Source organism: Schistocerca piceifrons, unplaced genomic scaffold (assembly GCF_021461385.2).
Source record: "Schistocerca piceifrons isolate TAMUIC-IGC-003096 unplaced genomic scaffold, iqSchPice1.1 HiC_scaffold_163, whole genome shotgun sequence".
NCBI classification, from domain to species: Eukaryota; Metazoa; Arthropoda; class Insecta; order Orthoptera; family Acrididae; genus Schistocerca; species Schistocerca piceifrons.
In genome coordinates, this window is record NW_025727490.1 from 1 (window position 1) to 27,402 (window position 27,402).

Below are 27,402 nucleotides of genomic sequence, written 5' to 3' on the forward strand. Positions count from 1 at the left end.
GAGAATTGGCGTCACTGGTTTGCACCCGCATTCGCCCACGCATGTCACATGTGTGCGAAAATTTTTGCTCCTCTCTTTACGCAAAATCGCACGCAGCCGGTAGGATTCGAACCTACGCTCCCATAGGGAATCTGATTTCGAGTCAGACGCCTTAACCACTCGGCCACGACTGCCGGTAGCGCGGCGTTGTCCCGACACATGCAAATGCTACCGTTTGAAGCACTGTGGTGTCAGAAAACGGCGTAGCTGCATTATTTTCCGTAGCGTTTCCACCGCTACCAGACGAATCGCTACCAAAGTTTTAAAATTTCCGCCCGGACAGGGACTTGAACCCTGGACCCTTAGGTTAAAAGCCTAATGCTCTACCGACTGAGCTATCCGGGCTCGGACGACGGTGTGAGACCTCCCACGATGCACAACTGTACATTGACTCATGTCCTTTACTGTTGTGCAATCGTTGCATGGGGCCGTTACTAATAAAACGTCGCCTAAATGCTGTCTGCAAACTTATCGCGCTAAGCTCGTAACACACTATCGAAGACTGCTGGCACACGATGCAACAACAAATTGCACCAGTTGTTACGTCTCATACGTTGGAGCAGAGAATTGACGTGTTTTGTCGACACTCACTGGGCAATTGGAAAATTCGCAAGCATTTCGAATGCAATGTTTCCCACGTTTTCGCTCATTTCGCGGTTCCGTTGAAGACGTTCTTCACCACCTGACACAGAAAAAGGAACGCAGTCGGTAGGGCTTTTTTGATTCTTTTCCTTCAAAGGGAGTTAGTTTTCTAGTGAGTTCCTCTTATGGCATGCACTAGACAACCAGAACTGCTACAGCAGAGAGTCATTTTTGTTGTCAGCTGTAGTTGCATTATCACCAACGCAGAGCAATTCCATTGGCGTCGCATCAAAACGAATACCTGCCGAAACCCGGGATCGAACCAGGGACCTTTAGATCTTCAGTCTAACGCTCTCCCAACTGAGCTATTTCGGCTGACATTGAACGTTGCTGTTTGCATGTGTTCGTTCAGCTCTGCCTCGTTGCCAATTTCACAGTCACCTTCGTCTGATAAGACACAGGGACGCTGAAAGGCGAGCAGCCGATGCAGTGAAGTCCCACACACATTTCTTCTGCTTCCATCATCGTAACAAGCAAACATGTCGACTCGACTCGTGTAATATTCACTTCGCTGACTTCACGTGACGCCGCGCTGACGCTAGAAAACCCGTGCTATGTCGATGTCAGGGGCAACTCGTGTGCAGAGAACGAGACACAAGAAGGAGTGAGCCTCTCCACCGTATGAGAGGCAGTATCTAGCAGATACACACGGTAAAACATTCGACTTGCGTTAGCTCGTAAATTGCTACACGTCATCGTCTGCAAGCTAAAAAGGACACATCTGCACTGCCCAGTGAGGCGACACTTGTACTAACACCCGGTGGGCGGCTGTGAGACGAGGAGATGAGCTGCGGCTTCTGGGCGCGACTGTAACGCTGCGCCCTGGATCAAATAACTGGTGACCCATGTGTTTAGTAGTGACGCAACTGCTAGGATGCACCTGAACGTCCATCTTTTGAGAGAGAGAAAATTTTCGCAGTCGGCAGGACTCGAACCTACGCTCCCAGAGGGAATCTGATTTCAAGTCAGACGCCTTAACCACTCGGCCACGACTGCCGGTGGCAGAAGCGACTCCCGACAAGTGAAACGGCCATCTTTAGAAGCAATCTGATGGCAGAAAGCGGCGTGGCCTCACTCTTTCCTGTAGGGTTTCCATTAGCCGTTACGAAAGTGTATTAATTTTCGCCCAGACAGGGACTTGAACCCAGGACCCTTTGGTTGAAAACCTAACGCTCTACCGACTCAGCTATGCGGGCCCACGCACGAGCATTATCGTACAGCTGCGTGGTGAGCGAGTGATTCGCATGTTGTAATTACTGGCTTATGGCTCCAATGGCGACTTCACCGACTTCCCACTGACGCACCGCTGACGCTAGTTTTCTGTCGTCTTAAAACGATGGACATACCTCCAAGCAGCTGCGAGATCTTAAGAAAAGAAACGCTGCACCACTGCCTTCGCCGCACTCGAATGATTCAATTGCGATTCTTAAAAAGAATTGAATGTTCGCTCTGTCCAACACTTTCGAGCACATCTGTGTACTCACGATCTCAGCGACGGCTTTCTGCAGTCCCAGCGTCAGTGCGAGGTGAACCGATGGCCACAGTAAGCAGCGGTCGTCGCGAAACTCAGTATTCTTAAACGGAAACTTTCGTCTTGTTGAGAATGGCGTCACTGGTTTGCACCCGCATTCGCCCACGCATGTCACATGTGTGCGAAAATTTTTGCTCCTCTCTTTACGCAAAATCGCACGCAGCCGGTAGGATTCGAACCTACGCTCCCATAGGGAATCTGATTTCGAGTCAGACGCCTTAACCACTCGGCCACGACTGCCGGTAGCGCGGCGTTGTCCCGACACATGCAAATGCTACCGTTTGAAGCACTGTGGTGTCAGAAAACGGCGTAGCTGCATTATTTTCCGTAGCGTTTCCACCGCTACCAGACGAATCGCTACCAAAGTTTTAAAATTTCCGCCCGGACAGGGACTTGAACCCTGGACCCTTAGGTTAAAAGCCTAATGCTCTACCGACTGAGCTATCCGGGCTCGGACGACGGTGTGAGACCTCCCACGATGCACAACTGTACATTGACTCATGTCCTTTACTGTTGTGCAATCGTTGCATGGGGCCGTTACTAATAAAACGTCGCCTAAATGCTGTCTGCAAACTTATCGCGCTAAGCTCGTAACACACTATCGAAGACTGCTGGCACACGATGCAACAACAAATTGCACCAGTTGTTACGTCTCATACGTTGGAGCAGAGAATTGACGTGTTTTGTCGACACTCACTGGGCAATTGGAAAATTCGCAAGCATTTCGAATGCAATGTTTCCCACGTTTTCGCTCATTTCGCGGTTCCGTTGAAGACGTTCTTCACCACCTGACACAGAAAAAGGAACGCAGTCGGTAGGGCTTTTTTGATTCTTTTCCTTCAAAGGGAGTTAGTTTTCTAGTGAGTTCCTCTTATGGCATGCACTAGACAACCAGAACTGCTACAGCAGAGAGTCATTTTTGTTGTCAGCTGTAGTTGCATTATCACCAACGCAGAGCAATTCCATTGGCGTCGCATCAAAACGAATACCTGCCGAAACCCGGGATCGAACCAGGGACCTTTAGATCTTCAGTCTAACGCTCTCCCAACTGAGCTATTTCGGCTGACATTGAACGTTGCTGTTTGCATGTGTTCGTTCAGCTCTGCCTCGTTGCCAATTTCACAGTCACCTTCGTCTGATAAGACACAGGGACGCTGAAAGGCGAGCAGCCGATGCAGTGAAGTCCCACACACATTTCTTCTGCTTCCATCATCGTAACAAGCAAACATGTCGACTCGACTCGTGTAATATTCACTTCGCTGACTTCACGTGACGCCGCGCTGACGCTAGAAAACCCGTGCTATGTCGATGTCAGGGGCAACTCGTGTGCAGAGAACGAGACACAAGAAGGAGTGAGCCTCTCCACCGTATGAGAGGCAGTATCTAGCAGATACACACGGTAAAACATTCGACTTGCGTTAGCTCGTAAATTGCTACACGTCATCGTCTGCAAGCTAAAAAGGACACATCTGCACTGCCCAGTGAGGCGACACTTGTACTAACACCCGGTGGGCGGCTGTGAGACGAGGAGATGAGCTGCGGCTTCTGGGCGCGACTGTAACGCTGCGCCCTGGATCAAATAACTGGTGACCCATGTGTTTAGTAGTGACGCAACTGCTAGGATGCACCTGAACGTCCATCTTTTGAGAGAGAGAAAATTTTCGCAGTCGGCAGGACTCGAACCTACGCTCCCAGAGGGAATCTGATTTCAAGTCAGACGCCTTAACCACTCGGCCACGACTGCCGGTGGCAGAAGCGACTCCCGACAAGTGAAACGGCCATCTTTAGAAGCAATCTGATGGCAGAAAGCGGCGTGGCCTCACTCTTTCCTGTAGGGTTTCCATTAGCCGTTACGAAAGTGTATTAATTTTCGCCCAGACAGGGACTTGAACCCAGGACCCTTTGGTTGAAAACCTAACGCTCTACCGACTCAGCTATGCGGGCCCACGCACGAGCATTATCGTACAGCTGCGTGGTGAGCGAGTGATTCGCATGTTGTAATTACTGGCTTATGGCTCCAATGGCGACTTCACCGACTTCCCACTGACGCACCGCTGACGCTAGTTTTCTGTCGTCTTAAAACGATGGACATACCTCCAAGCAGCTGCGAGATCTTAAGAAAAGAAACGCTGCACCACTGCCTTCGCCGCACTCGAATGATTCAATTGCGATTCTTAAAAAGAATTGAATGTTCGCTCTGTCCAACACTTTCGAGCACATCTGTGTACTCACGATCTCAGCGACGGCTTTCTGCAGTCCCAGCGTCAGTGCGAGGTGAACCGATGGCCACAGTAAGCAGCGGTCGTCGCGAAACTCAGTATTCTTAAACGGAAACTTTCGTCTTGTTGAGAATGGCGTCACTGGTTTGCACCCGCATTCGCCCACGCATGTCACATGTGTGCGAAAATTTTTGCTCCTCTCTTTACGCAAAATCGCACGCAGCCGGTAGGATTCGAACCTACGCTCCCATAGGGAATCTGATTTCGAGTCAGACGCCTTAACCACTCGGCCACGACTGCCGGTAGCGCGGCGTTGTCCCGACACATGCAAATGCTACCGTTTGAAGCACTGTGGTGTCAGAAAACGGCGTAGCTGCATTATTTTCCGTAGCGTTTCCACCGCTACCAGACGAATCGCTACCAAAGTTTTAAAATTTCCGCCCGGACAGGGACTTGAACCCTGGACCCTTAGGTTAAAAGCCTAATGCTCTACCGACTGAGCTATCCGGGCTCGGACGACGGTGTGAGACCTCCCACGATGCACAACTGTACATTGACTCATGTCCTTTACTGTTGTGCAATCGTTGCATGGGGCCGTTACTAATAAAACGTCGCCTAAATGCTGTCTGCAAACTTATCGCGCTAAGCTCGTAACACACTATCGAAGACTGCTGGCACACGATGCAACAACAAATTGCACCAGTTGTTACGTCTCATACGTTGGAGCAGAGAATTGACGTGTTTTGTCGACACTCACTGGGCAATTGGAAAATTCGCAAGCATTTCGAATGCAATGTTTCCCACGTTTTCGCTCATTTCGCGGTTCCGTTGAAGACGTTCTTCACCACCTGACACAGAAAAAGGAACGCAGTCGGTAGGGCTTTTTTGATTCTTTTCCTTCAAAGGGAGTTAGTTTTCTAGTGAGTTCCTCTTATGGCATGCACTAGACAACCAGAACTGCTACAGCAGAGAGTCATTTTTGTTGTCAGCTGTAGTTGCATTATCACCAACGCAGAGCAATTCCATTGGCGTCGCATCAAAACGAATACCTGCCGAAACCCGGGATCGAACCAGGGACCTTTAGATCTTCAGTCTAACGCTCTCCCAACTGAGCTATTTCGGCTGACATTGAACGTTGCTGTTTGCATGTGTTCGTTCAGCTCTGCCTCGTTGCCAATTTCACAGTCACCTTCGTCTGATAAGACACAGGGACGCTGAAAGGCGAGCAGCCGATGCAGTGAAGTCCCACACACATTTCTTCTGCTTCCATCATCGTAACAAGCAAACATGTCGACTCGACTCGTGTAATATTCACTTCGCTGACTTCACGTGACGCCGCGCTGACGCTAGAAAACCCGTGCTATGTCGATGTCAGGGGCAACTCGTGTGCAGAGAACGAGACACAAGAAGGAGTGAGCCTCTCCACCGTATGAGAGGCAGTATCTAGCAGATACACACGGTAAAACATTCGACTTGCGTTAGCTCGTAAATTGCTACACGTCATCGTCTGCAAGCTAAAAAGGACACATCTGCACTGCCCAGTGAGGCGACACTTGTACTAACACCCGGTGGGCGGCTGTGAGACGAGGAGATGAGCTGCGGCTTCTGGGCGCGACTGTAACGCTGCGCCCTGGATCAAATAACTGGTGACCCATGTGTTTAGTAGTGACGCAACTGCTAGGATGCACCTGAACGTCCATCTTTTGAGAGAGAGAAAATTTTCGCAGTCGGCAGGACTCGAACCTACGCTCCCAGAGGGAATCTGATTTCAAGTCAGACGCCTTAACCACTCGGCCACGACTGCCGGTGGCAGAAGCGACTCCCGACAAGTGAAACGGCCATCTTTAGAAGCAATCTGATGGCAGAAAGCGGCGTGGCCTCACTCTTTCCTGTAGGGTTTCCATTAGCCGTTACGAAAGTGTATTAATTTTCGCCCAGACAGGGACTTGAACCCAGGACCCTTTGGTTGAAAACCTAACGCTCTACCGACTCAGCTATGCGGGCCCACGCACGAGCATTATCGTACAGCTGCGTGGTGAGCGAGTGATTCGCATGTTGTAATTACTGGCTTATGGCTCCAATGGCGACTTCACCGACTTCCCACTGACGCACCGCTGACGCTAGTTTTCTGTCGTCTTAAAACGATGGACATACCTCCAAGCAGCTGCGAGATCTTAAGAAAAGAAACGCTGCACCACTGCCTTCGCCGCACTCGAATGATTCAATTGCGATTCTTAAAAAGAATTGAATGTTCGCTCTGTCCAACACTTTCGAGCACATCTGTGTACTCACGATCTCAGCGACGGCTTTCTGCAGTCCCAGCGTCAGTGCGAGGTGAACCGATGGCCACAGTAAGCAGCGGTCGTCGCGAAACTCAGTATTCTTAAACGGAAACTTTCGTCTTGTTGAGAATGGCGTCACTGGTTTGCACCCGCATTCGCCCACGCATGTCACATGTGTGCGAAAATTTTTGCTCCTCTCTTTACGCAAAATCGCACGCAGCCGGTAGGATTCGAACCTACGCTCCCATAGGGAATCTGATTTCGAGTCAGACGCCTTAACCACTCGGCCACGACTGCCGGTAGCGCGGCGTTGTCCCGACACATGCAAATGCTACCGTTTGAAGCACTGTGGTGTCAGAAAACGGCGTAGCTGCATTATTTTCCGTAGCGTTTCCACCGCTACCAGACGAATCGCTACCAAAGTTTTAAAATTTCCGCCCGGACAGGGACTTGAACCCTGGACCCTTAGGTTAAAAGCCTAATGCTCTACCGACTGAGCTATCCGGGCTCGGACGACGGTGTGAGACCTCCCACGATGCACAACTGTACATTGACTCATGTCCTTTACTGTTGTGCAATCGTTGCATGGGGCCGTTACTAATAAAACGTCGCCTAAATGCTGTCTGCAAACTTATCGCGCTAAGCTCGTAACACACTATCGAAGACTGCTGGCACACGATGCAACAACAAATTGCACCAGTTGTTACGTCTCATACGTTGGAGCAGAGAATTGACGTGTTTTGTCGACACTCACTGGGCAATTGGAAAATTCGCAAGCATTTCGAATGCAATGTTTCCCACGTTTTCGCTCATTTCGCGGTTCCGTTGAAGACGTTCTTCACCACCTGACACAGAAAAAGGAACGCAGTCGGTAGGGCTTTTTTGATTCTTTTCCTTCAAAGGGAGTTAGTTTTCTAGTGAGTTCCTCTTATGGCATGCACTAGACAACCAGAACTGCTACAGCAGAGAGTCATTTTTGTTGTCAGCTGTAGTTGCATTATCACCAACGCAGAGCAATTCCATTGGCGTCGCATCAAAACGAATACCTGCCGAAACCCGGGATCGAACCAGGGACCTTTAGATCTTCAGTCTAACGCTCTCCCAACTGAGCTATTTCGGCTGACATTGAACGTTGCTGTTTGCATGTGTTCGTTCAGCTCTGCCTCGTTGCCAATTTCACAGTCACCTTCGTCTGATAAGACACAGGGACGCTGAAAGGCGAGCAGCCGATGCAGTGAAGTCCCACACACATTTCTTCTGCTTCCATCATCGTAACAAGCAAACATGTCGACTCGACTCGTGTAATATTCACTTCGCTGACTTCACGTGACGCCGCGCTGACGCTAGAAAACCCGTGCTATGTCGATGTCAGGGGCAACTCGTGTGCAGAGAACGAGACACAAGAAGGAGTGAGCCTCTCCACCGTATGAGAGGCAGTATCTAGCAGATACACACGGTAAAACATTCGACTTGCGTTAGCTCGTAAATTGCTACACGTCATCGTCTGCAAGCTAAAAAGGACACATCTGCACTGCCCAGTGAGGCGACACTTGTACTAACACCCGGTGGGCGGCTGTGAGACGAGGAGATGAGCTGCGGCTTCTGGGCGCGACTGTAACGCTGCGCCCTGGATCAAATAACTGGTGACCCATGTGTTTAGTAGTGACGCAACTGCTAGGATGCACCTGAACGTCCATCTTTTGAGAGAGAGAAAATTTTCGCAGTCGGCAGGACTCGAACCTACGCTCCCAGAGGGAATCTGATTTCAAGTCAGACGCCTTAACCACTCGGCCACGACTGCCGGTGGCAGAAGCGACTCCCGACAAGTGAAACGGCCATCTTTAGAAGCAATCTGATGGCAGAAAGCGGCGTGGCCTCACTCTTTCCTGTAGGGTTTCCATTAGCCGTTACGAAAGTGTATTAATTTTCGCCCAGACAGGGACTTGAACCCAGGACCCTTTGGTTGAAAACCTAACGCTCTACCGACTCAGCTATGCGGGCCCACGCACGAGCATTATCGTACAGCTGCGTGGTGAGCGAGTGATTCGCATGTTGTAATTACTGGCTTATGGCTCCAATGGCGACTTCACCGACTTCCCACTGACGCACCGCTGACGCTAGTTTTCTGTCGTCTTAAAACGATGGACATACCTCCAAGCAGCTGCGAGATCTTAAGAAAAGAAACGCTGCACCACTGCCTTCGCCGCACTCGAATGATTCAATTGCGATTCTTAAAAAGAATTGAATGTTCGCTCTGTCCAACACTTTCGAGCACATCTGTGTACTCACGATCTCAGCGACGGCTTTCTGCAGTCCCAGCGTCAGTGCGAGGTGAACCGATGGCCACAGTAAGCAGCGGTCGTCGCGAAACTCAGTATTCTTAAACGGAAACTTTCGTCTTGTTGAGAATGGCGTCACTGGTTTGCACCCGCATTCGCCCACGCATGTCACATGTGTGCGAAAATTTTTGCTCCTCTCTTTACGCAAAATCGCACGCAGCCGGTAGGATTCGAACCTACGCTCCCACAGGGAATCTGATTTCGAGTCAGACGCCTTAACCACTCGGCCACGACTGCCGGTAGCGCGGCGTTGTCCCGACACATGCAAATGCTACCGTTTGAAGCACTGTGGTGTCAGAAAACGGCGTAGCTGCATTATTTTCCGTAGCGTTTCCACCGCTACCAGACGAATCGCTACCAAAGTTTTAAAATTTCCGCCCGGACAGGGACTTGAACCCTGGACCCTTAGGTTAAAAGCCTAATGCTCTACCGACTGAGCTATCCGGGCTCGGACGACGGTGTGAGACCTCCCACGATGCACAACTGTACATTGACTCATGTCCTTTACTGTTGTGCAATCGTTGCATGGGGCCGTTACTAATAAAACGTCGCCTAAATGCTGTCTGCAAACTTATCGCGCTAAGCTCGTAACACACTATCGAAGACTGCTGGCACACGATGCAACAACAAATTGCACCAGTTGTTACGTCTCATACGTTGGAGCAGAGAATTGACGTGTTTTGTCGACACTCACTGGGCAATTGGAAAATTCGCAAGCATTTCGAATGCAATGTTTCCCACGTTTTCGCTCATTTCGCGGTTCCGTTGAAGACGTTCTTCACCACCTGACACAGAAAAAGGAACGCAGTCGGTAGGGCTTTTTTGATTCTTTTCCTTCAAAGGGAGTTAGTTTTCTAGTGAGTTCCTCTTATGGCATGCACTAGACAACCAGAACTGCTACAGCAGAGAGTCATTTTTGTTGTCAGCTGTAGTTGCATTATCACCAACGCAGAGCAATTCCATTGGCGTCGCATCAAAACGAATACCTGCCGAAACCCGGGATCGAACCAGGGACCTTTAGATCTTCAGTCTAACGCTCTCCCAACTGAGCTATTTCGGCTGACATTGAACGTTGCTGTTTGCATGTGTTCGTTCAGCTCTGCCTCGTTGCCAATTTCACAGTCACCTTCGTCTGATAAGACACAGGGACGCTGAAAGGCGAGCAGCCGATGCAGTGAAGTCCCACACACATTTCTTCTGCTTCCATCATCGTAACAAGCAAACATGTCGACTCGACTCGTGTAATATTCACTTCGCTGACTTCACGTGACGCCGCGCTGACGCTAGAAAACCCGTGCTATGTCGATGTCAGGGGCAACTCGTGTGCAGAGAACGAGACACAAGAAGGAGTGAGCCTCTCCACCGTATGAGAGGCAGTATCTAGCAGATACACACGGTAAAACATTCGACTTGCGTTAGCTCGTAAATTGCTACACGTCATCGTCTGCAAGCTAAAAAGGACACATCTGCACTGCCCAGTGAGGCGACACTTGTACTAACACCCGGTGGGCGGCTGTGAGACGAGGAGATGAGCTGCGGCTTCTGGGCGCGACTGTAACGCTGCGCCCTGGATCAAATAACTGGTGACCCATGTGTTTAGTAGTGACGCAACTGCTAGGATGCACCTGAACGTCCATCTTTTGAGAGAGAGAAAATTTTCGCAGTCGGCAGGACTCGAACCTACGCTCCCAGAGGGAATCTGATTTCAAGTCAGACGCCTTAACCACTCGGCCACGACTGCCGGTGGCAGAAGCGACTCCCGACAAGTGAAACGGCCATCTTTAGAAGCAATCTGATGGCAGAAAGCGGCGTGGCCTCACTCTTTCCTGTAGGGTTTCCATTAGCCGTTACGAAAGTGTATTAATTTTCGCCCAGACAGGGACTTGAACCCAGGACCCTTTGGTTGAAAACCTAACGCTCTACCGACTCAGCTATGCGGGCCCACGCACGAGCATTATCGTACAGCTGCGTGGTGAGCGAGTGATTCGCATGTTGTAATTACTGGCTTATGGCTCCAATGGCGACTTCACCGACTTCCCACTGACGCACCGCTGACGCTAGTTTTCTGTCGTCTTAAAACGATGGACATACCTCCAAGCAGCTGCGAGATCTTAAGAAAAGAAACGCTGCACCACTGCCTTCGCCGCACTCGAATGATTCAATTGCGATTCTTAAAAAGAATTGAATGTTCGCTCTGTCCAACACTTTCGAGCACATCTGTGTACTCACGATCTCAGCGACGGCTTTCTGCAGTCCCAGCGTCAGTGCGAGGTGAACCGATGGCCACAGTAAGCAGCGGTCGTCGCGAAACTCAGTATTCTTAAACGGAAACTTTCGTCTTGTTGAGAATGGCGTCACTGGTTTGCACCCGCATTCGCCCACGCATGTCACATGTGTGCGAAAATTTTTGCTCCTCTCTTTACGCAAAATCGCACGCAGCCGGTAGGATTCGAACCTACGCTCCCATAGGGAATCTGATTTCGAGTCAGACGCCTTAACCACTCGGCCACGACTGCCGGTAGCGCGGCGTTGTCCCGACACATGCAAATGCTACCGTTTGAAGCACTGTGGTGTCAGAAAACGGCGTAGCTGCATTATTTTCCGTAGCGTTTCCACCGCTACCAGACGAATCGCTACCAAAGTTTTAAAATTTCCGCCCGGACAGGGACTTGAACCCTGGACCCTTAGGTTAAAAGCCTAATGCTCTACCGACTGAGCTATCCGGGCTCGGACGACGGTGTGAGACCTCCCACGATGCACAACTGTACATTGACTCATGTCCTTTACTGTTGTGCAATCGTTGCATGGGGCCGTTACTAATAAAACGTCGCCTAAATGCTGTCTGCAAACTTATCGCGCTAAGCTCGTAACACACTATCGAAGACTGCTGGCACACGATGCAACAACAAATTGCACCAGTTGTTACGTCTCATACGTTGGAGCAGAGAATTGACGTGTTTTGTCGACACTCACTGGGCAATTGGAAAATTCGCAAGCATTTCGAATGCAATGTTTCCCACGTTTTCGCTCATTTCGCGGTTCCGTTGAAGACGTTCTTCACCACCTGACACAGAAAAAGGAACGCAGTCGGTAGGGCTTTTTTGATTCTTTTCCTTCAAAGGGAGTTAGTTTTCTAGTGAGTTCCTCTTATGGCATGCACTAGACAACCAGAACTGCTACAGCAGAGAGTCATTTTTGTTGTCAGCTGTAGTTGCATTATCACCAACGCAGAGCAATTCCATTGGCGTCGCATCAAAACGAATACCTGCCGAAACCCGGGATCGAACCAGGGACCTTTAGATCTTCAGTCTAACGCTCTCCCAACTGAGCTATTTCGGCTGACATTGAACGTTGCTGTTTGCATGTGTTCGTTCAGCTCTGCCTCGTTGCCAATTTCACAGTCACCTTCGTCTGATAAGACACAGGGACGCTGAAAGGCGAGCAGCCGATGCAGTGAAGTCCCACACACATTTCTTCTGCTTCCATCATCGTAACAAGCAAACATGTCGACTCGACTCGTGTAATATTCACTTCGCTGACTTCACGTGACGCCGCGCTGACGCTAGAAAACCCGTGCTATGTCGATGTCAGGGGCAACTCGTGTGCAGAGAACGAGACACAAGAAGGAGTGAGCCTCTCCACCGTATGAGAGGCAGTATCTAGCAGATACACACGGTAAAACATTCGACTTGCGTTAGCTCGTAAATTGCTACACGTCATCGTCTGCAAGCTAAAAAGGACACATCTGCACTGCCCAGTGAGGCGACACTTGTACTAACACCCGGTGGGCGGCTGTGAGACGAGGAGATGAGCTGCGGCTTCTGGGCGCGACTGTAACGCTGCGCCCTGGATCAAATAACTGGTGACCCATGTGTTTAGTAGTGACGCAACTGCTAGGATGCACCTGAACGTCCATCTTTTGAGAGAGAGAAAATTTTCGCAGTCGGCAGGACTCGAACCTACGCTCCCAGAGGGAATCTGATTTCAAGTCAGACGCCTTAACCACTCGGCCACGACTGCCGGTGGCAGAAGCGACTCCCGACAAGTGAAACGGCCATCTTTAGAAGCAATCTGATGGCAGAAAGCGGCGTGGCCTCACTCTTTCCTGTAGGGTTTCCATTAGCCGTTACGAAAGTGTATTAATTTTCGCCCAGACAGGGACTTGAACCCAGGACCCTTTGGTTGAAAACCTAACGCTCTACCGACTCAGCTATGCGGGCCCACGCACGAGCATTATCGTACAGCTGCGTGGTGAGCGAGTGATTCGCATGTTGTAATTACTGGCTTATGGCTCCAATGGCGACTTCACCGACTTCCCACTGACGCACCGCTGACGCTAGTTTTCTGTCGTCTTAAAACGATGGACATACCTCCAAGCAGCTGCGAGATCTTAAGAAAAGAAACGCTGCACCACTGCCTTCGCCGCACTCGAATGATTCAATTGCGATTCTTAAAAAGAATTGAATGTTCGCTCTGTCCAACACTTTCGAGCACATCTGTGTACTCACGATCTCAGCGACGGCTTTCTGCAGTCCCAGCGTCAGTGCGAGGTGAACCGATGGCCACAGTAAGCAGCGGTCGTCGCGAAACTCAGTATTCTTAAACGGAAACTTTCGTCTTGTTGAGAATGGCGTCACTGGTTTGCACCCGCATTCGCCCACGCATGTCACATGTGTGCGAAAATTTTTGCTCCTCTCTTTACGCAAAATCGCACGCAGCCGGTAGGATTCGAACCTACGCTCCCATAGGGAATCTGATTTCGAGTCAGACGCCTTAACCACTCGGCCACGACTGCCGGTAGCGCGGCGTTGTCCCGACACATGCAAATGCTACCGTTTGAAGCACTGTGGTGTCAGAAAACGGCGTAGCTGCATTATTTTCCGTAGCGTTTCCACCGCTACCAGACGAATCGCTACCAAAGTTTTAAAATTTCCGCCCGGACAGGGACTTGAACCCTGGACCCTTAGGTTAAAAGCCTAATGCTCTACCGACTGAGCTATCCGGGCTCGGACGACGGTGTGAGACCTCCCACGATGCACAACTGTACATTGACTCATGTCCTTTACTGTTGTGCAATCGTTGCATGGGGCCGTTACTAATAAAACGTCGCCTAAATGCTGTCTGCAAACTTATCGCGCTAAGCTCGTAACACACTATCGAAGACTGCTGGCACACGATGCAACAACAAATTGCACCAGTTGTTACGTCTCATACGTTGGAGCAGAGAATTGACGTGTTTTGTCGACACTCACTGGGCAATTGGAAAATTCGCAAGCATTTCGAATGCAATGTTTCCCACGTTTTCGCTCATTTCGCGGTTCCGTTGAAGACGTTCTTCACCACCTGACACAGAAAAAGGAACGCAGTCGGTAGGGCTTTTTTGATTCTTTTCCTTCAAAGGGAGTTAGTTTTCTAGTGAGTTCCTCTTATAGCATGCACTAGACAACCAGAACTGCTACAGCAGAGAGTCATTTTTGTTGTCAGCTGTAGTTGCATTATCACCAACGCAGAGCAATTCCATTGGCGTCGCATCAAAACGAATACCTGCCGAAACCCGGGATCGAACCAGGGACCTTTAGATCTTCAGTCTAACGCTCTCCCAACTGAGCTATTTCGGCTGACATTGAACGTTGCTGTTTGCATGTGTTCGTTCAGCTCTGCCTCGTTGCCAATTTCACAGTCACCTTCGTCTGATAAGACACAGGGACGCTGAAAGGCGAGCAGCCGATGCAGTGAAGTCCCACACACATTTCTTCTGCTTCCATCATCGTAACAAGCAAACATGTCGACTCGACTCGTGTAATATTCACTTCGCTGACTTCACGTGACGCCGCGCTGACGCTAGAAAACCCGTGCTATGTCGATGTCAGGGGCAACTCGTGTGCAGAGAACGAGACACAAGAAGGAGTGAGCCTCTCCACCGTATGAGAGGCAGTATCTAGCAGATACACACGGTAAAACATTCGACTTGCGTTAGCTCGTAAATTGCTACACGTCATCGTCTGCAAGCTAAAAAGGACACATCTGCACTGCCCAGTGAGGCGACACTTGTACTAACACCCGGTGGGCGGCTGTGAGACGAGGAGATGAGCTGCGGCTTCTGGGCGCGACTGTAACGCTGCGCCCTGGATCAAATAACTGGTGACCCATGTGTTTAGTAGTGACGCAACTGCTAGGATGCACCTGAACGTCCATCTTTTGAGAGAGAGAAAATTTTCGCAGTCGGCAGGACTCGAACCTACGCTCCCAGAGGGAATCTGATTTCAAGTCAGACGCCTTAACCACTCGGCCACGACTGCCGGTGGCAGAAGCGACTCCCGACAAGTGAAACGGCCATCTTTAGAAGCAATCTGATGGCAGAAAGCGGCGTGGCCTCACTCTTTCCTGTAGGGTTTCCATTAGCCGTTACGAAAGTGTATTAATTTTCGCCCAGACAGGGACTTGAACCCAGGACCCTTTGGTTGAAAACCTAACGCTCTACCGACTCAGCTATGCGGGCCCACGCACGAGCATTATCGTACAGCTGCGTGGTGAGCGAGTGATTCGCATGTTGTAATTACTGGCTTATGGCTCCAATGGCGACTTCACCGACTTCCCACTGACGCACCGCTGACGCTAGTTTTCTGTCGTCTTAAAACGATGGACATACCTCCAAGCAGCTGCGAGATCTTAAGAAAAGAAACGCTGCACCACTGCCTTCGCCGCACTCGAATGATTCAATTGCGATTCTTAAAAAGAATTGAATGTTCGCTCTGTCCAACACTTTCGAGCACATCTGTGTACTCACGATCTCAGCGACGGCTTTCTGCAGTCCCAGCGTCAGTGCGAGGTGAACCGATGGCCACAGTAAGCAGCGGTCGTCGCGAAACTCAGTATTCTTAAACGGAAACTTTCGTCTTGTTGAGAATGGCGTCACTGGTTTGCACCCGCATTCGCCCACGCATGTCACATGTGTGCGAAAATTTTTGCTCCTCTCTTTACGCAAAATCGCACGCAGCCGGTAGGATTCGAACCTACGCTCCCATAGGGAATCTGATTTCGAGTCAGACGCCTTAACCACTCGGCCACGACTGCCGGTAGCGCGGCGTTGTCCCGACACATGCAAATGCTACCGTTTGAAGCACTGTGGTGTCAGAAAACGGCGTAGCTGCATTATTTTCCGTAGCGTTTCCACCGCTACCAGACGAATCGCTACCAAAGTTTTAAAATTTCCGCCCGGACAGGGACTTGAACCCTGGACCCTTAGGTTAAAAGCCTAATGCTCTACCGACTGAGCTATCCGGGCTCGGACGACGGTGTGAGACCTCCCACGATGCACAACTGTACATTGACTCATGTCCTTTACTGTTGTGCAATCGTTGCATGGGGCCGTTACTAATAAAACGTCGCCTAAATGCTGTCTGCAAACTTATCGCGCTAAGCTCGTAACACACTATCGAAGACTGCTGGCACACGATGCAACAACAAATTGCACCAGTTGTTACGTCTCATACGTTGGAGCAGAGAATTGACGTGTTTTGTCGACACTCACTGGGCAATTGGAAAATTCGCAAGCATTTCGAATGCAATGTTTCCCACGTTTTCGCTCATTTCGCGGTTCCGTTGAAGACGTTCTTCACCACCTGACACAGAAAAAGGAACGCAGTCGGTAGGGCTTTTTTGATTCTTTTCCTTCAAAGGGAGTTAGTTTTCTAGTGAGTTCCTCTTATGGCATGCACTAGACAACCAGAACTGCTACAGCAGAGAGTCATTTTTGTTGTCAGCTGTAGTTGCATTATCACCAACGCAGAGCAATTCCATTGGCGTCGCATCAAAACGAATACCTGCCGAAACCCGGGATCGAACCAGGGACCTTTAGATCTTCAGTCTAACGCTCTCCCAACTGAGCTATTTCGGCTGACATTGAACGTTGCTGTTTGCATGTGTTCGTTCAGCTCTGCCTCGTTGCCAATTTCACAGTCACCTTCGTCTGATAAGACACAGGGACGCTGAAAGGCGAGCAGCCGATGCAGTGAAGTCCCACACACATTTCTTCTGCTTCCATCATCGTAACAAGCAAACATGTCGACTCGACTCGTGTAATATTCACTTCGCTGACTTCACGTGACGCCGCGCTGACGCTAGAAAACCCGTGCTATGTCGATGTCAGGGGCAACTCGTGTGCAGAGAACGAGACACAAGAAGGAGTGAGCCTCTCCACCGTATGAGAGGCAGTATCTAGCAGATACACACGGTAAAACATTCGACTTGCGTTAGCTCGTAAATTGCTACACGTCATCGTCTGCAAGCTAAAAAGGACACATCTGCACTGCCCAGTGAGGCGACACTTGTACTAACACCCGGTGGGCGGCTGTGAGACGAGGAGATGAGCTGCGGCTTCTGGGCGCGACTGTAACGCTGCGCCCTGGATCAAATAACTGGTGACCCATGTGTTTAGTAGTGACGCAACTGCTAGGATGCACCTGAACGTCCATCTTTTGAGAGAGAGAAAATTTTCGCAGTCGGCAGGACTCGAACCTACGCTCCCAGAGGGAATCTGATTTCAAGTCAGACGCCTTAACCACTCGGCCACGACTGCCGGTGGCAGAAGCGACTCCCGACAAGTGAAACGGCCATCTTTAGAAGCAATCTGATGGCAGAAAGCGGCGTGGCCTCACTCTTTCCTGTAGGGTTTCCATTAGCCGTTACGAAAGTGTATTAATTTTCGCCCAGACAGGGACTTGAACCCAGGACCCTTTGGTTGAAAACCTAACGCTCTACCGACTCAGCTATGCGGGCCCACGCACGAGCATTATCGTACAGCTGCGTGGTGAGCGGGTGATTCGCATGTTGTAATTACTGGCTTATGGCTCCAATGGCGACTTCACCGACTTCCCACTGACGCACCGCTGACGCTAGTTTTCTGTCGTCTTAAAACGATGGACATACCTCCAAGCAGCTGCGAGATCTTAAGAAAAGAAACGCTGCACCACTGCCTTCGCCGCACTCGAATGATTCAATTGCGATTCTTAAAAAGAATTGAATGTTCGCTCTGTCCAACACTTTCGAGCACATCTGTGTACTCACGATCTCAGCGACGGCTTTCTGCAGTCCCAGCGTCAGTGCGAGGTGAACCGATGGCCACAGTAAGCAGCGGTCGTCGCGAAACTCAGTATTCTTAAACGGAAACTTTCGTCTTGTTGAGAATGGCGTCACTGGTTTGCACCCGCATTCGCCCACGCATGTCACATGTGTGCGAAAATTTTTGCTCCTCTCTTTACGCAAAATCGCACGCAGCCGGTAGGATTCGAACCTACGCTCCCATAGGGAATCTGATTTCGAGTCAGACGCCTTAACCACTCGGCCACGACTGCCGGTAGCGCGGCGTTGTCCCGACACATGCAAATGCTACCGTTTGAAGCACTGTGGTGTCAGAAAACGGCGTAGCTGCATTATTTTCCGTAGCGTTTCCACCGCTACCAGACGAATCGCTACCAAAGTTTTAAAATTTCCGCCCGGACAGGGACTTGAACCCTGGACCCTTAGGTTAAAAGCCTAATGCTCTACCGACTGAGCTATCCGGGCTCGGACGACGGTGTGAGACCTCCCACGATGCACAACTGTACATTGACTCATGTCCTTTACTGTTGTGCAATCGTTGCATGGGGCCGTTACTAATAAAACGTCGCCTAAATGCTGTCTGCAAACTTATCGCGCTAAGCTCGTAACACACTATCGAAGACTGCTGGCACACGATGCAACAACAAATTGCACCAGTTGTTACGTCTCATACGTTGGAGCAGAGAATTGACGTGTTTTGTCGACACTCACTGGGCAATTGGAAAATTCGCAAGCATTTCGAATGCAATGTTTCCCACGTTTTCGCTCATTTCGCGGTTCCGTTGAAGACGTTCTTCACCACCTGACACAGAAAAAGGAACGCAGTCGGTAGGGCTTTTTTGATTCTTTTCCTTCAAAGGGAGTTAGTTTTCTAGTGAGTTCCTCTTATGGCATGCACTAGACAACCAGAACTGCTACAGCAGAGAGTCATTTTTGTTGTCAGCTGTAGTTGCATTATCACCAACGCAGAGCAATTCCATTGGCGTCGCATCAAAACGAATACCTGCCGAAACCCGGGATCGAACCAGGGACCTTTAGATCTTCAGTCTAACGCTCTCCCAACTGAGCTATTTCGGCTGACATTGAACGTTGCTGTTTGCATGTGTTCGTTCAGCTCTGCCTCGTTGCCAATTTCACAGTCACCTTCGTCTGATAAGACACAGGGACGCTGAAAGGCGAGCAGCCGATGCAGTGAAGTCCCACACACATTTCTTCTGCTTCCATCATCGTAACAAGCAAACATGTCGACTCGACTCGTGTAATATTCACTTCGCTGACTTCACGTGACGCCGCGCTGACGCTAGAAAACCCGTGCTATGTCGATGTCAGGGGCAACTCGTGTGCAGAGAACGAGACACAAGAAGGAGTGAGCCTCTCCACCGTATGAGAGGCAGTATCTAGCAGATACACACGGTAAAACATTCGACTTGCGTTAGCTCGTAAATTGCTACACGTCATCGTCTGCAAGCTAAAAAGGACACATCTGCACTGCCCAGTGAGGCGACACTTGTACTAACACCCGGTGGGCGGCTGTGAGACGAGGAGATGAGCTGCGGCTTCTGGGCGCGACTGTAACGCTGCGCCCTGGATCAAATAACTGGTGACCCATGTGTTTAGTAGTGACGCAACTGCTAGGATGCACCTGAACGTCCATCTTTTGAGAGAGAGAAAATTTTCGCAGTCGGCAGGACTCGAACCTACGCTCCCAGAGGGAATCTGATTTCAAGTCAGACGCCTTAACCACTCGGCCACGACTGCCGGTGGCAGAAGCGACTCCCGACAAGTGAAACGGCCATCTTTAGAAGCAATCTGATGGCAGAAAGCGGCGTGGCCTCACTCTTTCCTGTAGGGTTTCCATTAGCCGTTACGAAAGTGTATTAATTTTCGCCCAGACAGGGACTTGAACCCAGGACCCTTTGGTTGAAAACCTAACGCTCTACCGACTCAGCTATGCGGGCCCACGCACGAGCATTATCGTACAGCTGCGTGGTGAGCGAGTGATTCGCATGTTGTAATTACTGGCTTATGGCTCCAATGGCGACTTCACCGACTTCCCACTGACGCACCGCTGACGCTAGTTTTCTGTCGTCTTAAAACGATGGACATACCTCCAAGCAGCTGCGAGATCTTAAGAAAAGAAACGCTGCACCACTGCCTTCGCCGCACTCGAATGATTCAATTGCGATTCTTAAAAAGAATTGAATGTTCGCTCTGTCCAACACTTTCGAGCACATCTGTGTACTCACGATCTCAGCGACGGCTTTCTGCAGTCCCAGCGTCAGTGCGAGGTGAACCGATGGCCACAGTAAGCAGCGGTCGTCGCGAAACTCAGTAGTCTTAAACGGAAACTTTCGTCTTGTTGAGAATGGCGTCACTGGTTTGCACCCGCATTCGCCCACGCATGTCACATGTGTGCGAAAATTTTTGCTCCTCTCTTTACGCAAAATCGCACGCAGCCGGTAGGATTCGAACCTACGCTCCCATAGGGAATCTGATTTCGAGTCAGACGCCTTAACCACTCGGCCACGACTGCCGGTAGCGCGGCGTTGTCCCGACACATGCAAATGCTACCGTTTGAAGCACTGTGGTGTCAGAAAACGGCGTAGCTGCATTATTTTCCGTAGCGTTTCCACCGCTACCAGACGAATCGCTACCAAAGTTTTAAAATTTCCGCCCGGACAGGGACTTGAACCCTGGACCCTTAGGTTAAAAGCCTAATGCTCTACCGACTGAGCTATCCGGGCTCGGACGACGGTGTGAGACCTCCCACGATGCACAACTGTACATTGACTCATGTCCTTTACTGTTGTGCAATCGTTGCATGGGGCCGTTACTAATAAAACGTCGCCTAAATGCTGTCTGCAAACTTATCGCGCTAAGCTCGTAACACACTATCGAAGACTGCTGGCACACGATGCAACAACAAATTGCACCAGTTGTTACGTCTCATACGTTGGAGCAGAGAATTGACGTGTTTTGTCGACACTCACTGGGCAATTGGAAAATTCGCAAGCATTTCGAATGCAATGTTTCCCACGTTTTCGCTCATTTCGCGGTTCCGTTGAAGACGTTCTTCACCACCTGACACAGAAAAAGGAACGCAGTCGGTAGGGCTTTTTTGATTCTTTTCCTTCAAAGGGAGTTAGTTTTCTAGTGAGTTCCTCTTATGGCATGCACTAGACAACCAGAACTGCTACAGCAGAGAGTCATTTTTGTTGTCAGCTGTAGTTGCATTATCACCAACGCAGAGCAATTCCATTGGCGTCGCATCAAAACGAATACCTGCCGAAACCCGGGATCGAACCAGGGACCTTTAGATCTTCAGTCTAACGCTCTCCCAACTGAGCTATTTCGGCTGACATTGAACGTTGCTGTTTGCATGTGTTCGTTCAGCTCTGCCTCGTTGCCAATTTCACAGTCACCTTCGTCTGATAAGACACAGGGACGCTGAAAGGCGAGCAGCCGATGCAGTGAAGTCCCACACACATTTCTTCTGCTTCCATCATCGTAACAAGCAAACATGTCGACTCGACTCGTGTAATATTCACTTCGCTGACTTCACGTGACGCCGCGCTGACGCTAGAAAACCCGTGCTATGTCGATGTCAGGGGCAACTCGTGTGCAGAGAACGAGACACAAGAAGGAGTGAGCCTCTCCACCGTATGAGAGGCAGTATCTAGCAGATACACACGGTAAAACATTCGACTTGCGTTAGCTCGTAAATTGCTACACGTCATCGTCTGCAAGCTAAAAAGGACACATCTGCACTGCCCAGTGAGGCGACACTTGTACTAACACCCGGTGGGCGGCTGTGAGACGAGGAGATGAGCTGCGGCTTCTGGGCGCGACTGTAACGCTGCGCCCTGGATCAAATAACTGGTGACCCATGTGTTTAGTAGTGACGCAACTGCTAGGATGCACCTGAACGTCCATCTTTTGAGAGAGAGAAAATTTTCGCAGTCGGCAGGACTCGAACCTACGCTCCCAGAGGGAATCTGATTTCAAGTCAGACGCCTTAACCACTCGGCCACGACTGCCGGTGGCAGAAGCGACTCCCGACAAGTGAAACGGCCATCTTTAGAAGCAATCTGATGGCAGAAAGCGGCGTGGCCTCACTCTTTCCTGTAGGGTTTCCATTAGCCGTTACGAAAGTGTATTAATTTTCGCCCAGACAGGGACTTGAACCCAGGACCCTTTGGTTGAAAACCTAACGCTCTACCGACTCAGCTATGCGGGCCCACGCACGAGCATTATCGTACAGCTGCGTGGTGAGCGAGTGATTCGCATGTTGTAATTACTGGCTTATGGCTCCAATGGCGACTTCACCGACTTCCCACTGACGCACCGCTGACGCTAGTTTTCTGTCGTCTTAAAACGATGGACATACCTCCAAGCAGCTGCGAGATCTTAAGAAAAGAAACGCTGCACCACTGCCTTCGCCGCACTCGAATGATTCAATTGCGATTCTTAAAAAGAATTGAATGTTCGCTCTGTCCAACACTTTCGAGCACATCTGTGTACTCACGATCTCAGCGACGGCTTTCTGCAGTCCCAGCGTCAGTGCGAGGTGAACCGATGGCCACAGTAAGCAGCGGTCGTCGCGAAACTCAGTATTCTTAAACGGAAACTTTCGTCTTGTTGAGAATGGCGTCACTGGTTTGCACCCGCATTCGCCCACGCATGTCACATGTGTGCGAAAATTTTTGCTCCTCTCTTTACGCAAAATCGCACGCAGCCGGTAGGATTCGAACCTACGCTCCCATAGGGAATCTGATTTCGAGTCAGACGCCTTAACCACTCGGCCACGACTGCCGGTAGCGCGGCGTTGTCCCGACACATGCAAATGCTACCGTTTGAAGCACTGTGGTGTCAGAAAACGGCGTAGCTGCATTATTTTCCGTAGCGTTTCCACCGCTACCAGACGAATCGCTACCAAAGTTTTAAAATTTCCGCCCGGACAGGGACTTGAACCCTGGACCCTTAGGTTAAAAGCCTAATGCTCTACCGACTGAGCTATCCGGGCTCGGACGACGGTGTGAGACCTCCCACGATGCACAACTGTACATTGACTCATGTCCTTTACTGTTGTGCAATCGTTGCATGGGGCCGTTACTAATAAAACGTCGCCTAAATGCTGTCTGCAAACTTATCGCGCTAAGCTCGTAACACACTATCGAAGACTGCTGGCACACGATGCAACAACAAATTGCACCAGTTGTTACGTCTCATACGTTGGAGCAGAGAATTGACGTGTTTTGTCGACACTCACTGGGCAATTGGAAAATTCGCAAGCATTTCGAATGCAATGTTTCCCACGTTTTCGCTCATTTCGCGGTTCCGTTGAAGACGTTCTTCACCACCTGACACAGAAAAAGGAACGCAGTCGGTAGGGCTTTTTTGATTCTTTTCCTTCAAAGGGAGTTAGTTTTCTAGTGAGTTCCTCTTATGGCATGCACTAGACAACCAGAACTGCTACAGCAGAGAGTCATTTTTGTTGTCAGCTGTAGTTGCATTATCACCAACGCAGAGCAATTCCATTGGCGTCGCATCAAAACGAATACCTGCCGAAACCCGGGATCGAACCAGGGACCTTTAGATCTTCAGTCTAACGCTCTCCCAACTGAGCTATTTCGGCTGACATTGAACGTTGCTGTTTGCATGTGTTCGTTCAGCTCTGCCTCGTTGCCAATTTCACAGTCACCTTCGTCTGATAAGACACAGGGACGCTGAAAGGCGAGCAGCCGATGCAGTGAAGTCCCACACACATTTCTTCTGCTTCCATCATCGTAACAAGCAAACATGTCGACTCGACTCGTGTAATATTCACTTCGCTGACTTCACGTGACGCCGCGCTGACGCTAGAAAACCCGTGCTATGTCGATGTCAGGGGCAACTCGTGTGCAGAGAACGAGACACAAGAAGGAGTGAGCCTCTCCACCGTATGAGAGGCAGTATCTAGCAGATACACACGGTAAAACATTCGACTTGCGTTAGCTCGTAAATTGCTACACGTCATCGTCTGCAAGCTAAAAAGGACACATCTGCACTGCCCAGTGAGGCGACACTTGTACTAACACCCGGTGGGCGGCTGTGAGACGAGGAGATGAGCTGCGGCTTCTGGGCGCGACTGTAACGCTGCGCCCTGGATCAAATAACTGGTGACCCATGTGTTTAGTAGTGACGCAACTGCTAGGATGCACCTGAACGTCCATCTTTTGAGAGAGAGAAAATTTTCGCAGTCGGCAGGACTCGAACCTACGCTCCCAGAGGGAATCTGATTTCAAGTCAGACGCCTTAACCACTCGGCCACGACTGCCGGTGGCAGAAGCGACTCCCGACAAGTGAAACGGCCATCTTTAGAAGCAATCTGATGGCAGAAAGCGGCGTGGCCTCACTCTTTCCTGTAGGGTTTCCATTAGCCGTTACGAAAGTGTATTAATTTTCGCCCAGACAGGGACTTGAACCCAGGACCCTTTGGTTGAAAACCTAACGCTCTACCGACTCAGCTATGCGGGCCCACGCACGAGCATTATCGTACAGCTGCGTGGTGAGCGAGTGATTCGCATGTTGTAATTACTGGCTTATGGCTCCAATGGCGACTTCACCGACTTCCCACTGACGCACCGCTGACGCTAGTTTTCTGTCGTCTTAAAACGATGGACATACCTCCAAGCAGCTGCGAGATCTTAAGAAAAGAAACGCTGCACCACTGCCTTCGCCGCACTCGAATGATTCAATTGCGATTCTTAAAAAGAATTGAATGTTCGCTCTGTCCAACACTTTCGAGCACATCTGTGTACTCACGATCTCAGCGACGGCTTTCTGCAGTCCCAGCGTCAGTGCGAGGTGAACCGATGGCCACAGTAAGCAGCGGTCGTCGCGAAACTCAGTATTCTTAAACGGAAACTTTCGTCTTGTTGAGAATGGCGTCACTGGTTTGCACCCGCATTCGCCCACGCATGTCACATGTGTGCGAAAATTTTTGCTCCTCTCTTTACGCAAAATCGCACGCAGCCGGTAGGATTCGAACCTACGCTCCCATAGGGAATCTGATTTCGAGTCAGACGCCTTAACCACTCGGCCACGACTGCCGGTAGCGCGGCGTTGTCCCGACACATGCAAATGCTACCGTTTGAAGCACTGTGGTGTCAGAAAACGGCGTAGCTGCATTATTTTCCGTAGCGTTTCCACCGCTACCAGACGAATCGCTACCAAAGTTTTAAAATTTCCGCCCGGACAGGGACTTGAACCCTGGACCCTTAGGTTAAAAGCCTAATGCTCTACCGACTGAGCTATCCGGGCTCGGACGACGGTGTGAGACCTCCCACGATGCACAACTGTACATTGACTCATGTCCTTTACTGTTGTGCAATCGTTGCATGGGGCCGTTACTAATAAAACGTCGCCTAAATGCTGTCTGCAAACTTATCGCGCTAAGCTCGTAACACACTATCGAAGACTGCTGGCACACGATGCAACAACAAATTGCACCAGTTGTTACGTCTCATACGTTGGAGCAGAGAATTGACGTGTTTTGTCGACACTCACTGGGCAATTGGAAAATTCGCAAGCATTTCGAATGCAATGTTTCCCACGTTTTCGCTCATTTCGCGGTTCCGTTGAAGACGTTCTTCACCACCTGACACAGAAAAAGGAACGCAGTCGGTAGGGCTTTTTTGATTCTTTTCCTTCAAAGGGAGTTAGTTTTCTAGTGAGTTCCTCTTATGGCATGCACTAGACAACCAGAACTGCTACAGCAGAGAGTCATTTTTGTTGTCAGCTGTAGTTGCATTATCACCAACGCAGAGCAATTCCATTGGCGTCGCATCAAAACGAATACCTGCCGAAACCCGGGATCGAACCAGGGACCTTTAGATCTTCAGTCTAACGCTCTCCCAACTGAGCTATTTCGGCTGACATTGAACGTTGCTGTTTGCATGTGTTCGTTCAGCTCTGCCTCGTTGCCAATTTCACAGTCACCTTCGTCTGATAAGACACAGGGACGCTGAAAGGCGAGCAGCCGATGCAGTGAAGTCCCACACACATTTCTTCTGCTTCCATCATCGTAACAAGCAAACATGTCGACTCGACTCGTGTAATATTCACTTCGCTGACTTCACGTGACGCCGCGCTGACGCTAGAAAACCCGTGCTATGTCGATGTCAGGGGCAACTCGTGTGCAGAGAACGAGACACAAGAAGGAGTGAGCCTCTCCACCGTATGAGAGGCAGTATCTAGCAGATACACACGGTAAAACATTCGACTTGCGTTAGCTCGTAAATTGCTACACGTCATCGTCTGCAAGCTAAAAAGGACACATCTGCACTGCCCAGTGAGGCGACACTTGTACTAACACCCGGTGGGCGGCTGTGAGACGAGGAGATGAGCTGCGGCTTCTGGGCGCGACTGTAACGCTGCGCCCTGGATCAAATAACTGGTGACCCATGTGTTTAGTAGTGACGCAACTGCTAGGATGCACCTGAACGTCCATCTTTTGAGAGAGAGAAAATTTTCGCAGTCGGCAGGACTCGAACCTACGCTCCCAGAGGGAATCTGATTTCAAGTCAGACGCCTTAACCACTCGGCCACGACTGCCGGTGGCAGAAGCGACTCCCGACAAGTGAAACGGCCATCTTTAGAAGCAATCTGATGGCAGAAAGCGGCGTGGCCTCACTCTTTCCTGTAGGGTTTCCATTAGCCGTTACGAAAGTGTATTAATTTTCGCCCAGACAGGGACTTGAACCCAGGACCCTTTGGTTGAAAACCTAACGCTCTACCGACTCAGCTATGCGGGCCCACGCACGAGCATTATCGTACAGCTGCGTGGTGAGCGAGTGATTCGCATGTTGTAATTACTGGCTTATGGCTCCAATGGCGACTTCACCGACTTCCCACTGACGCACCGCTGACGCTAGTTTTCTGTCGTCTTAAAACGATGGACATACCTCCAAGCAGCTGCGAGATCTTAAGAAAAGAAACGCTGCACCACTGCCTTCGCCGCACTCGAATGATTCAATTGCGATTCTTAAAAAGAATTGAATGTTCGCTCTGTCCAACACTTTCGAGCACATCTGTGTACTCACGATCTCAGCGACGGCTTTCTGCAGTCCCAGCGTCAGTGCGAGGTGAACCGATGGCCACAGTAAGCAGCGGTCGTCGCGAAACTCAGTATTCTTAAACGGAAACTTTCGTCTTGTTGAGAATGGCGTCACTGGTTTGCACCCGCATTCGCCCACGCATGTCACATGTGT

The 27,402-nt window shown here is 50.3% G+C and overlaps 48 non-coding genes across 48 annotated transcripts; all 48 read right to left on the reverse strand.

The window, feature by feature from the left end:
- Nucleotides 1-91: 91 nt before the first annotated feature.
- On the reverse strand, nucleotides 92-173 carry Trnas-cga. The gene has a single exon. It is a non-coding gene; the product is annotated as a tRNA-Ser (tRNA).
- Nucleotides 174-311: 138 nt separating this feature from the next.
- Nucleotides 312-384, reverse strand: Trnak-uuu. The gene has a single exon. It is a non-coding gene; the product is annotated as a tRNA-Lys (tRNA).
- A 539-nt stretch (nucleotides 385-923) lies between these two features.
- Nucleotides 924-996, reverse strand: Trnaf-gaa. The gene has a single exon. It is a non-coding gene; the product is annotated as a tRNA-Phe (tRNA).
- A 599-nt stretch (nucleotides 997-1,595) lies between these two features.
- Nucleotides 1,596-1,677, reverse strand: Trnas-uga. The gene has a single exon. It is a non-coding gene; the product is annotated as a tRNA-Ser (tRNA).
- Nucleotides 1,678-2,370: 693 nt separating this feature from the next.
- Nucleotides 2,371-2,452, reverse strand: Trnas-cga. Its single transcript has one exon. It is a non-coding gene; the product is annotated as a tRNA-Ser (tRNA).
- A 138-nt stretch (nucleotides 2,453-2,590) lies between these two features.
- Nucleotides 2,591-2,663, reverse strand: Trnak-uuu. Its single transcript has one exon. It is a non-coding gene; the product is annotated as a tRNA-Lys (tRNA).
- A 539-nt stretch (nucleotides 2,664-3,202) lies between these two features.
- Trnaf-gaa lies at nucleotides 3,203-3,275 on the reverse strand. Its single transcript has one exon. It is a non-coding gene; the product is annotated as a tRNA-Phe (tRNA).
- Nucleotides 3,276-3,874: 599 nt separating this feature from the next.
- Trnas-uga lies at nucleotides 3,875-3,956 on the reverse strand. Its single transcript has one exon. It is a non-coding gene; the product is annotated as a tRNA-Ser (tRNA).
- Nucleotides 3,957-4,649: 693 nt separating this feature from the next.
- Nucleotides 4,650-4,731, reverse strand: Trnas-cga. Its single transcript has one exon. It is a non-coding gene; the product is annotated as a tRNA-Ser (tRNA).
- Nucleotides 4,732-4,869: 138 nt separating this feature from the next.
- Nucleotides 4,870-4,942, reverse strand: Trnak-uuu. Its single transcript has one exon. It is a non-coding gene; the product is annotated as a tRNA-Lys (tRNA).
- A 539-nt stretch (nucleotides 4,943-5,481) lies between these two features.
- Nucleotides 5,482-5,554, reverse strand: Trnaf-gaa. The gene has a single exon. It is a non-coding gene; the product is annotated as a tRNA-Phe (tRNA).
- A 599-nt stretch (nucleotides 5,555-6,153) lies between these two features.
- On the reverse strand, nucleotides 6,154-6,235 carry Trnas-uga. The gene has a single exon. It is a non-coding gene; the product is annotated as a tRNA-Ser (tRNA).
- A 693-nt stretch (nucleotides 6,236-6,928) lies between these two features.
- Nucleotides 6,929-7,010, reverse strand: Trnas-cga. The gene has a single exon. It is a non-coding gene; the product is annotated as a tRNA-Ser (tRNA).
- Nucleotides 7,011-7,148: 138 nt separating this feature from the next.
- On the reverse strand, nucleotides 7,149-7,221 carry Trnak-uuu. The gene has a single exon. It is a non-coding gene; the product is annotated as a tRNA-Lys (tRNA).
- A 539-nt stretch (nucleotides 7,222-7,760) lies between these two features.
- On the reverse strand, nucleotides 7,761-7,833 carry Trnaf-gaa. Its single transcript has one exon. It is a non-coding gene; the product is annotated as a tRNA-Phe (tRNA).
- A 599-nt stretch (nucleotides 7,834-8,432) lies between these two features.
- On the reverse strand, nucleotides 8,433-8,514 carry Trnas-uga. The gene has a single exon. It is a non-coding gene; the product is annotated as a tRNA-Ser (tRNA).
- Nucleotides 8,515-9,207: 693 nt separating this feature from the next.
- Nucleotides 9,208-9,289, reverse strand: Trnas-cga. Its single transcript has one exon. It is a non-coding gene; the product is annotated as a tRNA-Ser (tRNA).
- A 138-nt stretch (nucleotides 9,290-9,427) lies between these two features.
- On the reverse strand, nucleotides 9,428-9,500 carry Trnak-uuu. The gene has a single exon. It is a non-coding gene; the product is annotated as a tRNA-Lys (tRNA).
- Nucleotides 9,501-10,039: 539 nt separating this feature from the next.
- Trnaf-gaa lies at nucleotides 10,040-10,112 on the reverse strand. The gene has a single exon. It is a non-coding gene; the product is annotated as a tRNA-Phe (tRNA).
- A 599-nt stretch (nucleotides 10,113-10,711) lies between these two features.
- On the reverse strand, nucleotides 10,712-10,793 carry Trnas-uga. Its single transcript has one exon. It is a non-coding gene; the product is annotated as a tRNA-Ser (tRNA).
- A 693-nt stretch (nucleotides 10,794-11,486) lies between these two features.
- Trnas-cga lies at nucleotides 11,487-11,568 on the reverse strand. The gene has a single exon. It is a non-coding gene; the product is annotated as a tRNA-Ser (tRNA).
- Nucleotides 11,569-11,706: 138 nt separating this feature from the next.
- Nucleotides 11,707-11,779, reverse strand: Trnak-uuu. The gene has a single exon. It is a non-coding gene; the product is annotated as a tRNA-Lys (tRNA).
- Nucleotides 11,780-12,318: 539 nt separating this feature from the next.
- Trnaf-gaa lies at nucleotides 12,319-12,391 on the reverse strand. The gene has a single exon. It is a non-coding gene; the product is annotated as a tRNA-Phe (tRNA).
- Nucleotides 12,392-12,990: 599 nt separating this feature from the next.
- On the reverse strand, nucleotides 12,991-13,072 carry Trnas-uga. The gene has a single exon. It is a non-coding gene; the product is annotated as a tRNA-Ser (tRNA).
- A 693-nt stretch (nucleotides 13,073-13,765) lies between these two features.
- On the reverse strand, nucleotides 13,766-13,847 carry Trnas-cga. Its single transcript has one exon. It is a non-coding gene; the product is annotated as a tRNA-Ser (tRNA).
- A 138-nt stretch (nucleotides 13,848-13,985) lies between these two features.
- Nucleotides 13,986-14,058, reverse strand: Trnak-uuu. The gene has a single exon. It is a non-coding gene; the product is annotated as a tRNA-Lys (tRNA).
- A 539-nt stretch (nucleotides 14,059-14,597) lies between these two features.
- On the reverse strand, nucleotides 14,598-14,670 carry Trnaf-gaa. The gene has a single exon. It is a non-coding gene; the product is annotated as a tRNA-Phe (tRNA).
- Nucleotides 14,671-15,269: 599 nt separating this feature from the next.
- On the reverse strand, nucleotides 15,270-15,351 carry Trnas-uga. The gene has a single exon. It is a non-coding gene; the product is annotated as a tRNA-Ser (tRNA).
- A 693-nt stretch (nucleotides 15,352-16,044) lies between these two features.
- On the reverse strand, nucleotides 16,045-16,126 carry Trnas-cga. The gene has a single exon. It is a non-coding gene; the product is annotated as a tRNA-Ser (tRNA).
- Nucleotides 16,127-16,264: 138 nt separating this feature from the next.
- On the reverse strand, nucleotides 16,265-16,337 carry Trnak-uuu. The gene has a single exon. It is a non-coding gene; the product is annotated as a tRNA-Lys (tRNA).
- A 539-nt stretch (nucleotides 16,338-16,876) lies between these two features.
- On the reverse strand, nucleotides 16,877-16,949 carry Trnaf-gaa. Its single transcript has one exon. It is a non-coding gene; the product is annotated as a tRNA-Phe (tRNA).
- Nucleotides 16,950-17,548: 599 nt separating this feature from the next.
- Trnas-uga lies at nucleotides 17,549-17,630 on the reverse strand. Its single transcript has one exon. It is a non-coding gene; the product is annotated as a tRNA-Ser (tRNA).
- A 693-nt stretch (nucleotides 17,631-18,323) lies between these two features.
- On the reverse strand, nucleotides 18,324-18,405 carry Trnas-cga. Its single transcript has one exon. It is a non-coding gene; the product is annotated as a tRNA-Ser (tRNA).
- A 138-nt stretch (nucleotides 18,406-18,543) lies between these two features.
- Trnak-uuu lies at nucleotides 18,544-18,616 on the reverse strand. The gene has a single exon. It is a non-coding gene; the product is annotated as a tRNA-Lys (tRNA).
- Nucleotides 18,617-19,155: 539 nt separating this feature from the next.
- Nucleotides 19,156-19,228, reverse strand: Trnaf-gaa. The gene has a single exon. It is a non-coding gene; the product is annotated as a tRNA-Phe (tRNA).
- A 599-nt stretch (nucleotides 19,229-19,827) lies between these two features.
- Trnas-uga lies at nucleotides 19,828-19,909 on the reverse strand. The gene has a single exon. It is a non-coding gene; the product is annotated as a tRNA-Ser (tRNA).
- A 693-nt stretch (nucleotides 19,910-20,602) lies between these two features.
- Trnas-cga lies at nucleotides 20,603-20,684 on the reverse strand. The gene has a single exon. It is a non-coding gene; the product is annotated as a tRNA-Ser (tRNA).
- A 138-nt stretch (nucleotides 20,685-20,822) lies between these two features.
- On the reverse strand, nucleotides 20,823-20,895 carry Trnak-uuu. The gene has a single exon. It is a non-coding gene; the product is annotated as a tRNA-Lys (tRNA).
- Nucleotides 20,896-21,434: 539 nt separating this feature from the next.
- Trnaf-gaa lies at nucleotides 21,435-21,507 on the reverse strand. The gene has a single exon. It is a non-coding gene; the product is annotated as a tRNA-Phe (tRNA).
- A 599-nt stretch (nucleotides 21,508-22,106) lies between these two features.
- Trnas-uga lies at nucleotides 22,107-22,188 on the reverse strand. Its single transcript has one exon. It is a non-coding gene; the product is annotated as a tRNA-Ser (tRNA).
- Nucleotides 22,189-22,881: 693 nt separating this feature from the next.
- Trnas-cga lies at nucleotides 22,882-22,963 on the reverse strand. Its single transcript has one exon. It is a non-coding gene; the product is annotated as a tRNA-Ser (tRNA).
- A 138-nt stretch (nucleotides 22,964-23,101) lies between these two features.
- Nucleotides 23,102-23,174, reverse strand: Trnak-uuu. The gene has a single exon. It is a non-coding gene; the product is annotated as a tRNA-Lys (tRNA).
- Nucleotides 23,175-23,713: 539 nt separating this feature from the next.
- On the reverse strand, nucleotides 23,714-23,786 carry Trnaf-gaa. Its single transcript has one exon. It is a non-coding gene; the product is annotated as a tRNA-Phe (tRNA).
- A 599-nt stretch (nucleotides 23,787-24,385) lies between these two features.
- Trnas-uga lies at nucleotides 24,386-24,467 on the reverse strand. Its single transcript has one exon. It is a non-coding gene; the product is annotated as a tRNA-Ser (tRNA).
- Nucleotides 24,468-25,160: 693 nt separating this feature from the next.
- Nucleotides 25,161-25,242, reverse strand: Trnas-cga. The gene has a single exon. It is a non-coding gene; the product is annotated as a tRNA-Ser (tRNA).
- Nucleotides 25,243-25,380: 138 nt separating this feature from the next.
- Trnak-uuu lies at nucleotides 25,381-25,453 on the reverse strand. Its single transcript has one exon. It is a non-coding gene; the product is annotated as a tRNA-Lys (tRNA).
- Nucleotides 25,454-25,992: 539 nt separating this feature from the next.
- Trnaf-gaa lies at nucleotides 25,993-26,065 on the reverse strand. The gene has a single exon. It is a non-coding gene; the product is annotated as a tRNA-Phe (tRNA).
- A 599-nt stretch (nucleotides 26,066-26,664) lies between these two features.
- On the reverse strand, nucleotides 26,665-26,746 carry Trnas-uga. Its single transcript has one exon. It is a non-coding gene; the product is annotated as a tRNA-Ser (tRNA).
- Between the last annotated feature and the right edge of the window lie 656 nt (nucleotides 26,747-27,402).